This window comes from Schistocerca serialis, unplaced genomic scaffold, assembly GCF_023864345.2.
Source record: "Schistocerca serialis cubense isolate TAMUIC-IGC-003099 unplaced genomic scaffold, iqSchSeri2.2 HiC_scaffold_641, whole genome shotgun sequence".
Lineage (NCBI taxonomy): Eukaryota > Metazoa > Arthropoda > Insecta > Orthoptera > Acrididae > Schistocerca > Schistocerca serialis.
In genome coordinates, this window is record NW_026048235.1 from 52,501 (window position 1) to 60,545 (window position 8,045).

At 53.3% G+C, this 8,045-nt stretch overlaps 2 non-coding genes across 2 annotated transcripts; both read left to right on the forward strand.

Moving 5' to 3' along the window:
• Positions 1 to 4,605: 4,605 nt before the first annotated feature.
• LOC126448944 (small subunit ribosomal RNA) lies at positions 4,606 to 6,514 on the forward strand. The gene has a single exon (XR_007584293.1). It is a non-coding gene; the product is annotated as a small subunit ribosomal RNA (ribosomal RNA).
• A 353-nt stretch (positions 6,515 to 6,867) lies between these two features.
• LOC126448951 (5.8S ribosomal RNA) lies at positions 6,868 to 7,022 on the forward strand. The gene has a single exon (XR_007584297.1). It is a non-coding gene; the product is annotated as a 5.8S ribosomal RNA (ribosomal RNA).
• The last annotated feature ends 1,023 nt before the right edge of the window (positions 7,023 to 8,045 follow it).

The following is an 8,045-nucleotide window of genomic DNA, read 5'->3' on the forward strand; positions in this document are numbered from 1 at the left end:
TCGCACTCGCAGTCGCAAAAAACGCTGGGCAAATATATTTCTCGGAAGAGTAATGACAGTCCGAGCCTCCTGCGTGGGAAGAGTCTTTCTAGGCCCTGACCCACGGGAAGCGTGTAGCTTCCCCCATCCCGGACATTTCACGTCGTCACACTACCGGTATTGACTAATAGACTGATTGCTGATAATCATTAGCCACACACTGGGGGAAACGGCCGACAGGGGCGGCAACATAGTGGAGCCGCAGTGTCACTAATGTACAGAGATAGAACAGTTTCGACTGGAACCAGAGTAACCGTATACACGGCACTGATTAGTAATAGATGCAGAGCCATCAGAATACAGATAATATATACAACCGTCCCTATACATGCTGAAAGACTCTGCACACAATGAGAACCACACGTCAGCCAGACACTATCACACACTACTCTCTGCCTCTAACAGGCACACACACAATATCTAACCACCAGCATGGAAGAACATCCGGTGCATCCTCTCCGCCACATTACACAATCCACACTATCATAACCAGACCGGGAGGTCCACCCAGAAAACAGAATATCCCACCCTTCCGACATCCGCCATTGCTCAGCTAAGCCACGAACACCCACACATGTCCTACACAGGGGTGCACCCAACATCACAATACTGCCTCCTGTCACAGTACACAAACAATGGCAGGAATGAAAGACACAGATCTGCCACAACCTTGGAATCGGAGCGCCGCCTGTCATGAGCCACAAGTGCATCCTGACGTGACAAATCGGATGATCCCGCAGGCATGCACTTACGATAATCACTATCAACGAACCTGCCGCCCCCTCCCCCCCCAAAATACACCTTTCCCTACAACGTGTACCTTAACCTAAGCTATATTGTACCTTAACCTAAGCGATATTGTACCTTAACCTAAGGTATATCGTACCTTAACCTAACCTACATTGCGCCTTCACCTAACCTACGTTGTACCTTAACCTAACCTACGTTGTACCTTAACCTAACCTACGTTGTACCTTAACCTAACCTACGTTGTACCTTAACCTAACCTACGTTGTACCTTAACCTAACCTACGTTGTACCTTAACCTAACCTACGTTGTACCTTAACCTAACCTACGTTGTACCTTAACCTAACCTACGTTGTGCCTTAACCTAACCTACGTTGTGCCTTAACCTAACCTACGTTGTGCCTTAACCTAACCTACGTTGTGCCTTAACCTAACCTACGTTGTGCCTTAACCTAACCTACGTTGTGCCTTAACCTAACCTACGTTGTGCCTTAACCTAACCTATGTTGTGCCTTAACCTAACCTATGTTGTGCCTTAACCTAACCTATGTTGTGCCTTAACCTAACCTATGTTGTGCCTTAACCTAACCTATGTTGTGCCTTAACCTAACCTATGTTGTGCCTTAACCTAACCTATGTTGTGCCTTAACCTAACCTATGTTGTGCCTTAACCTAACCTATGTTGTGCCTTAACCTAACCTATGTTGTGCCTTAACCTAACCTATGTTGTGCCTTAACCTAACCTATGTTGTGCCTTAACCTAACCTACGTTGTGCCTTAACCTAACCTACGTTGTGCCTTAACCTAACCTACGTTGTGCCTTAACCTAACCTACGTTGTGCCTTAACCTAACCTACGTTGTGCCTTAACCTAACCTACGTTGTGCCTTAACCTAACCTACGTTGTGCCTTAACCTAACCTACGTTGTGCCTTAACCTAACCTACGTTGTGCCTTAACCTAACCTACGTTGTGCCTTAACCTAACCTACGTTGTGCCTTAACCTAACCTACGTTGTGCCTTAACCTAACCTATGTTGTGCCTTAACCTAACCTATGTTGTGCCTTAACCTAACCTATGTTGTGCCTTAACCTAACCTATGTTGTGCCTTAACCTAACCTATGTTGTGCCTTAACCTAACCTATGTTGTGCCTTAACCTAACCTATGTTGTGCCTTAACCTAACCTATGTTGTGCCTTAACCTAACCTATGTTGTGCCTTAACCTAACCTATGTTGTGCCTTAACCTAACCTATGTTGTGCCTTAACCTAACCTATGTTGTGCCTTAACCTAACCTACGTTGTGCCTTAACCTAACCTACGTTGTGCCTTAACCTAACCCATATTGTACCTTAACCTAACCCATATTGTACCTTAACCTAACCCATATTGTACCTTAACCTAACCCATATTGTACCTTAACCTAACCCATATTGTACCTTAACGTAACCTAATTTGTGCCTTAACGTAACCTAATTTGTGCCTTAACGTAACCTAATTTGTGCCTTAACGTAACCTAATTTGTGCCTTAACGTAACCTAATTTGTGCCTTAACGTAACCTAATTTGTGCCTTAACGTAACCTAATTTGTGCCTTAACGTAACCTAATTTGTGCCTTAACGTAACCTAATTTGTGCCTTAACGTAACCTAATTTGTGCCTTAACGTAACCTAATTTGTGCCTTAATGTAACCTAATTTGTGCCTTAACGTAACCTAATTTGTGCCTTAACGTAACCTAATTTGTGCCTTAACGTAACCTAATTTGTGCCTTAACGTAACCTAATTTGTGCCTTAACGTAACCTAATTTGTGCCTTAACGTAACCTAATTTGTGCCTTAACGTAACCTAATTTGTGCCTTAACGTAACCCATGTTGTGCCTTAACGTAACCCATGTTGTGCCTTAACGTAACCCAATTTGTGCCTTAACGTAACCCATGTTGTGCCTTAACCTAACCTATATTGTGCCTCAACCTAACCTATATTGCGCCTTAACCTGACGCACGTTGTCGCTGAACCTGCTCTGTAATTGTTATGCAACTCGTTAAATTAGTGTAGTGTTGCCTAACCGCAACCCTCGCAATATAGTTCGCTATTCGCACTGCCCGGTCCCCTGTGTATCGCGTCATGTTAAACACCTTGCAGGTGTTGCTGACTTTCCACATGCTCCTGCTATACACTGTAATGTGGATAGCAGCAGGACGTACATGCCCCCCCCCCTTCCCCCCTGCCTTCGCAAGCTGGTCGTTGAGAAGTTTGCATGTTCAATGCCCTTCGCATGCCGACGTACTCAGCCTACGTTGTGGTACGGCCTGTCACCTGTCCGCCGATGTACGCAAAACCCACAAACTGTACTGCACATTGGTCCGTATGTACTGAATGATACATCGTGGCACATGTGTGACCGTACGACGACTGCGCCTAGCAACGGCAGACCATACAGTCCAAATATTGTGCACGCAGCTACGTGTCGTCTCCCTATAAGAGCTGGATTGCAGTGTGGTACGCCATTCAGACGTGTGGGAGGAACGGACGCCCTGGATGGCGATCAGCATGAGCAGTCTGTTGATGTAGTGGAGCGTGTATTCGGACGTAGTCGTCTCTTCTCACACACCGTGATAGCATGTTGCACCGCGTTCCACATCTGCGACATCCTGCAGAGGCCGGCTGACAGTCGTTCGCGCAATGGACACCGCATACGTACGGGGGCTACCTTCCACGTGTTCTCGAGGCGTGCACATGTTGTTGCGTCTATGTGGGCAGACGTAGTGTGTTGTGACACCTGACACAGGCATGCAATACTCGTTGCAAATGGCGATGGACGTCTACGTTTGCTGGTGACGTTACGCAAATGAACAACAGGTAACCCGTTGTGGTGCGGTTGTTCTCGCTAGAGGTGAATCAGTGTTGGCGACGATCGGTCGAGCTATTAACCGGTTGTTTCAGGGATACCCACCATGCCCACGAACGTGAAAGGGGACCCACCATGCCCACGAACGCGAAAGGGGATCTGGGTGTGAGGCGATACGCGGCGGTGGCTGGGTGGGACCGTCCCCGGCCGGTGAGGGGGGGCCGCCCGGCGTGCTGGCAGCGCGGTGCGTGGGCGCACGCGCTACAGCCGGCTGGTGGGGGCGGCCAGTGGCAGGCGCGCCGGCCGACGGACGCGGCAGGCGGCGCAGCTGCGCGCCGGCGCCCCCTGCTCGCGGCGCCTTGCGGCCAAAGTAGGTCCTCGCGGGCCCGGTGCGAAGCGCGGTGGCCATCTGCAGTGTGCTGGTCCGATTGAGGACTGTGTGCGCTGAGGATGCGCCGCCGCCCGGCGCTCGGCGCCGCGACGCCGTCTGCTGCTCGGTCGCCCCAGCGGTTCTCGCAGGTGGTTTGTATCGCAGCTGTGCGGACGTGTTGGCGCGTGCGCTGTGCTGGGAGAGTTCGCTTCGGCACCCAAGTGGGGCTTTTGTCCTTCTGTGGCGCTGGCGTTGGAGCTGCCGGTCACCGTAGGTGGCGCGTGTTGTCTCCCGCCGGCAATGCCACGACAGCACGCTCCCGGGCCTCTGTCGGCAGCGGCAAGCTCAGTTGGGAGCACGGGTGGTCGCACCTAAAGCGTCTACTCGCCTAACTCCGGGCGATTGCGCCTCTCTCGAACCCGACCAAGTACTTAGGACGGCGCTGCGCGCCGCCGGGACCTGAGAGGGTTTCGAGGTGTGTTGTGCAGGGGAGCTCAGCCTCCTCCTGTTTGCAGAATAATTGAGCGGACGCTTGCGTGTTCGCGCGGGCCCCCGGGACACACTCCCGGGCGGCCGGCTGCTCAGCTCTAGTTGACGCAGCTCCCTGGTTGATCCTGCCAGTAGTCATATGCTTGTCTCAAAGATTAAGCCATGCATGTCTCAGTACAAGCCGCATTAAGGTGAAACCGCGAATGGCTCATTAAATCAGTTATGGTTCCTTAGATCGTACCCACGTTACTTGGATAACTGTGGTAATTCTAGAGCTAATACATGCAAACAGAGTCCCGACCAGAGATGGAAGGGACGCTTTTATTAGATCAAAACCAATCGGTCGGCTCGTCCGGTCCGTTTGCCTTGGTGACTCTGAATAACTTTGGGCTGATCGCACGGTCCTCGTACCGGCGACGCATCTTTCAAATGTCTGCCTTATCAACTGTCGATGGTAGGTTCTGCGCCTACCATGGTTGTAACGGGTAACGGGGAATCAGGGTTCGATTCCGGAGAGGGAGCCTGAGAAACGGCTACCACATCCAAGGAAGGCAGCAGGCGCGCAAATTACCCACTCCCGGCACGGGGAGGTAGTGACGAAAAATAACGATACGGGACTCATCCGAGGCCCCGTAATCGGAATGAGTACACTTTAAATCCTTTAACGAGTATCTATTGGAGGGCAAGTCTGGTGCCAGCAGCCGCGGTAATTCCAGCTCCAATAGCGTATATTAAAGTTGTTGCGGTTAAAAAGCTCGTAGTTGGATTTGTGTCCCACGCTGTTGGTTCACCGCCCGTCGGTGTTTAACTGGCATGTATCGTGGGACGTCCTGCCGGTGGGGCGAGCCGAAGGCGTGCGACCGCCTCGTGCGTGCTCGTGCGTCCCGAGGCGGACCCCGTTGAAATCCTACCAGGGTGCTCTTTATTGAGTGTCTCGGTGGGCCGGCACGTTTACTTTGAACAAATTAGAGTGCTTAAAGCAGGCAAGCCCGCCTGAATACTGTGTGCATGGAATAATGGAATAGGACCTCGGTTCTATTTTGTTGGTTTTCGGAACCCGAGGTAATGATTAATAGGGACAGGCGGGGGCATTCGTATTGCGACGTTAGAGGTGAAATTCTTGGATCGTCGCAAGACGAACAGAAGCGAAAGCATTTGCCAAGTATGTTTTCATTAATCAAGAACGAAAGTTAGAGGTTCGAAGGCGATCAGATACCGCCCTAGTTCTAACCATAAACGATGCCAGCCAGCGATCCGCCGCAGTTCCTCCGATGACTCGGCGGGCAGCCTCCGGGAAACCAAAGCTTTTGGGTTCCGGGGGAAGTATGGTTGCAAAGCTGAAACTTAAAGGAATTGACGGAAGGGCACCACCAGGAGTGGAGCCTGCGGCTTAATTTGACTCAACACGGGAAACCTCACCAGGCCCGGACACCGGAAGGATTGACAGATTGATAGCTCTTTCTTGATTCGGTGGGTGGTGGTGCATGGCCGTTCTTAGTTGGTGGAGCGATTTGTCTGGTTAATTCCGATAACGAACGAGACTCTAGCCTGCTAACTAGTCGCGTGACATCCTTCGTGCTGTCAGCGATTACTTTTCTTCTTAGAGGGACAGGCGGCTTCTAGCCGCACGAGATTGAGCAATAACAGGTCTGTGATGCCCTTAGATGTTCTGGGCCGCACGCGCGCTACACTGAAGGAATCAGCGTGTCTTCCTAGGCCGAAAGGTCGGGGTAACCCGCTGAACCTCCTTCGTGCTAGGGATTGGGGCTTGCAATTGTTCCCCATGAACGAGGAATTCCCAGTAAGCGCGAGTCATAAGCTCGCGTTGATTACGTCCCTGCCCTTTGTACACACCGCCCGTCGCTACTACCGATTGAATGATTTAGTGAGGTCTTCGGACTGGTACGCGGCATTGACTCTGTCGTTGCCGATGCTACCGGAAAGATGACCAAACTTGATCATTTAGAGGAAGTAAAAGTCGTAACAAGGTTTCCGTAGGTGAACCTGCGGAAGGATCATTACCGACTAGACTGCATGTCTTTCGATGTGCGTGTCGTGTCGCGCAACACGCAGCTACCTGTACGGCTCGCAGTAGCCGTGCGCCGCGTGCGGAACCACGCGTTCGTCTCAAAACTAACGGCAATGTTGTGTGGTACGAGCGCTGAAGCGCTGGAGCGGCTGGCCTGCGGCACCTGGCGCCTGGCGCCGGTTTTGAATGACTTTCGCCCGACTGCCTGTCCGCTCCGGTGTGGAGCCGTACGACGCCCATCGGCCGTGAGGCCGTTGGACACTGAACGCTGGAACAGGGCCGCCACACGCCTCAGTCCCGCCTATGCAACTGTCTCGAAAGAGATGGTGGAAACTATGAAAAGATCACCCAGGACGGTGGATCACTCGGCTCGTGGGTCGATGAAGAACGCAGCAAATTGCGCGTCGACATGTGAACTGCAGGACACATGAACATCGACGTTTCGAACGCACATTGCGGTCCATGGATTCCGTTCCCGGGCCACGTCTGGCTGAGGGTCGGCTACGTATACTGAAGCGCGCGGCGTTTGCCCCGCTTCGCAGACCTGGGAGTGTCGTGGCCGCCTGTGGGGCCGGCCGCGTCTCCTTAAACGTGCGATGCGCGCCCGTCGCCTGGCGGTTCGCATACCGGTACTTACTCGGTAGCGTGCACAGCCGGCTGGCGGTGTGGCGTGCGACACCTCGTACAACGACCTCAGAGCAGGCGAGACTACCCGCTGAATTTAAGCATATTACTAAGCGGAGGAAAAGAAACTAACAAGGATTCCCCCAGTAGCGGCGAGCGAACAGGGAAGAGTCCAGCACCGAACCCCGCAGGCTGCCGCCTGTCGTGGCATGTGGTGTTTGGGAGGGTCCACTACCCCGACGCCTCGCGCCGAGCCCAAGTCCAACTTGAATGAGGCCACGGCCCGTAGAGGGTGCCAGGCCCGTAGCGGCCGGTGCGAGCGTCGGCGGGACCTCTCCTTCGAGTCGGGTTGCTTGAGAGTGCAGCTCCAAGTGGGTGGTAAACTCCATCTGAGACTAAATATGACCACGAGACCGATAGCGAACAAGTACCGTGAGGGAAAGTTGAAAAGAACTTTGAAGAGAGAGTTCAAAAGTACGTGAAACCGTTCTGGGGTAAACGTGAGAAGTCCGAAAGGTCGAACGGGTGAGATTCACGCCCATCCGGCCACTGGCCTCCGCCCTCGGCAGATGGGGCCGGCCGCCCGCGCGGAGCAATTCGCGGCGGGGTCGTGTCCGGTTGCCTTTCCACTCGCCGCGGGGCGGGGCCGTTCCGGTGTGCGGTGGGCCGCACTTCTCCCCTAGTAGGACGTCGCGACCCGCTGGGTGCCGGCCTACGGCCCGGGTGCGCAGCCTGTCCTTCCGCGGGCCTCGGTTCGCGTCTGTTGGGCAGAGCCCCGGTGTCCTGGCTGGCTGCCCGGCGGTATATCTGGAGGAGTCGATTCGCCCCTTTGGGCGCTCGGGCTCCCGGCAAGCGCGCGCGGTTCTTCCCGGATGACGGACCTACCTGGCCCGGCCCCG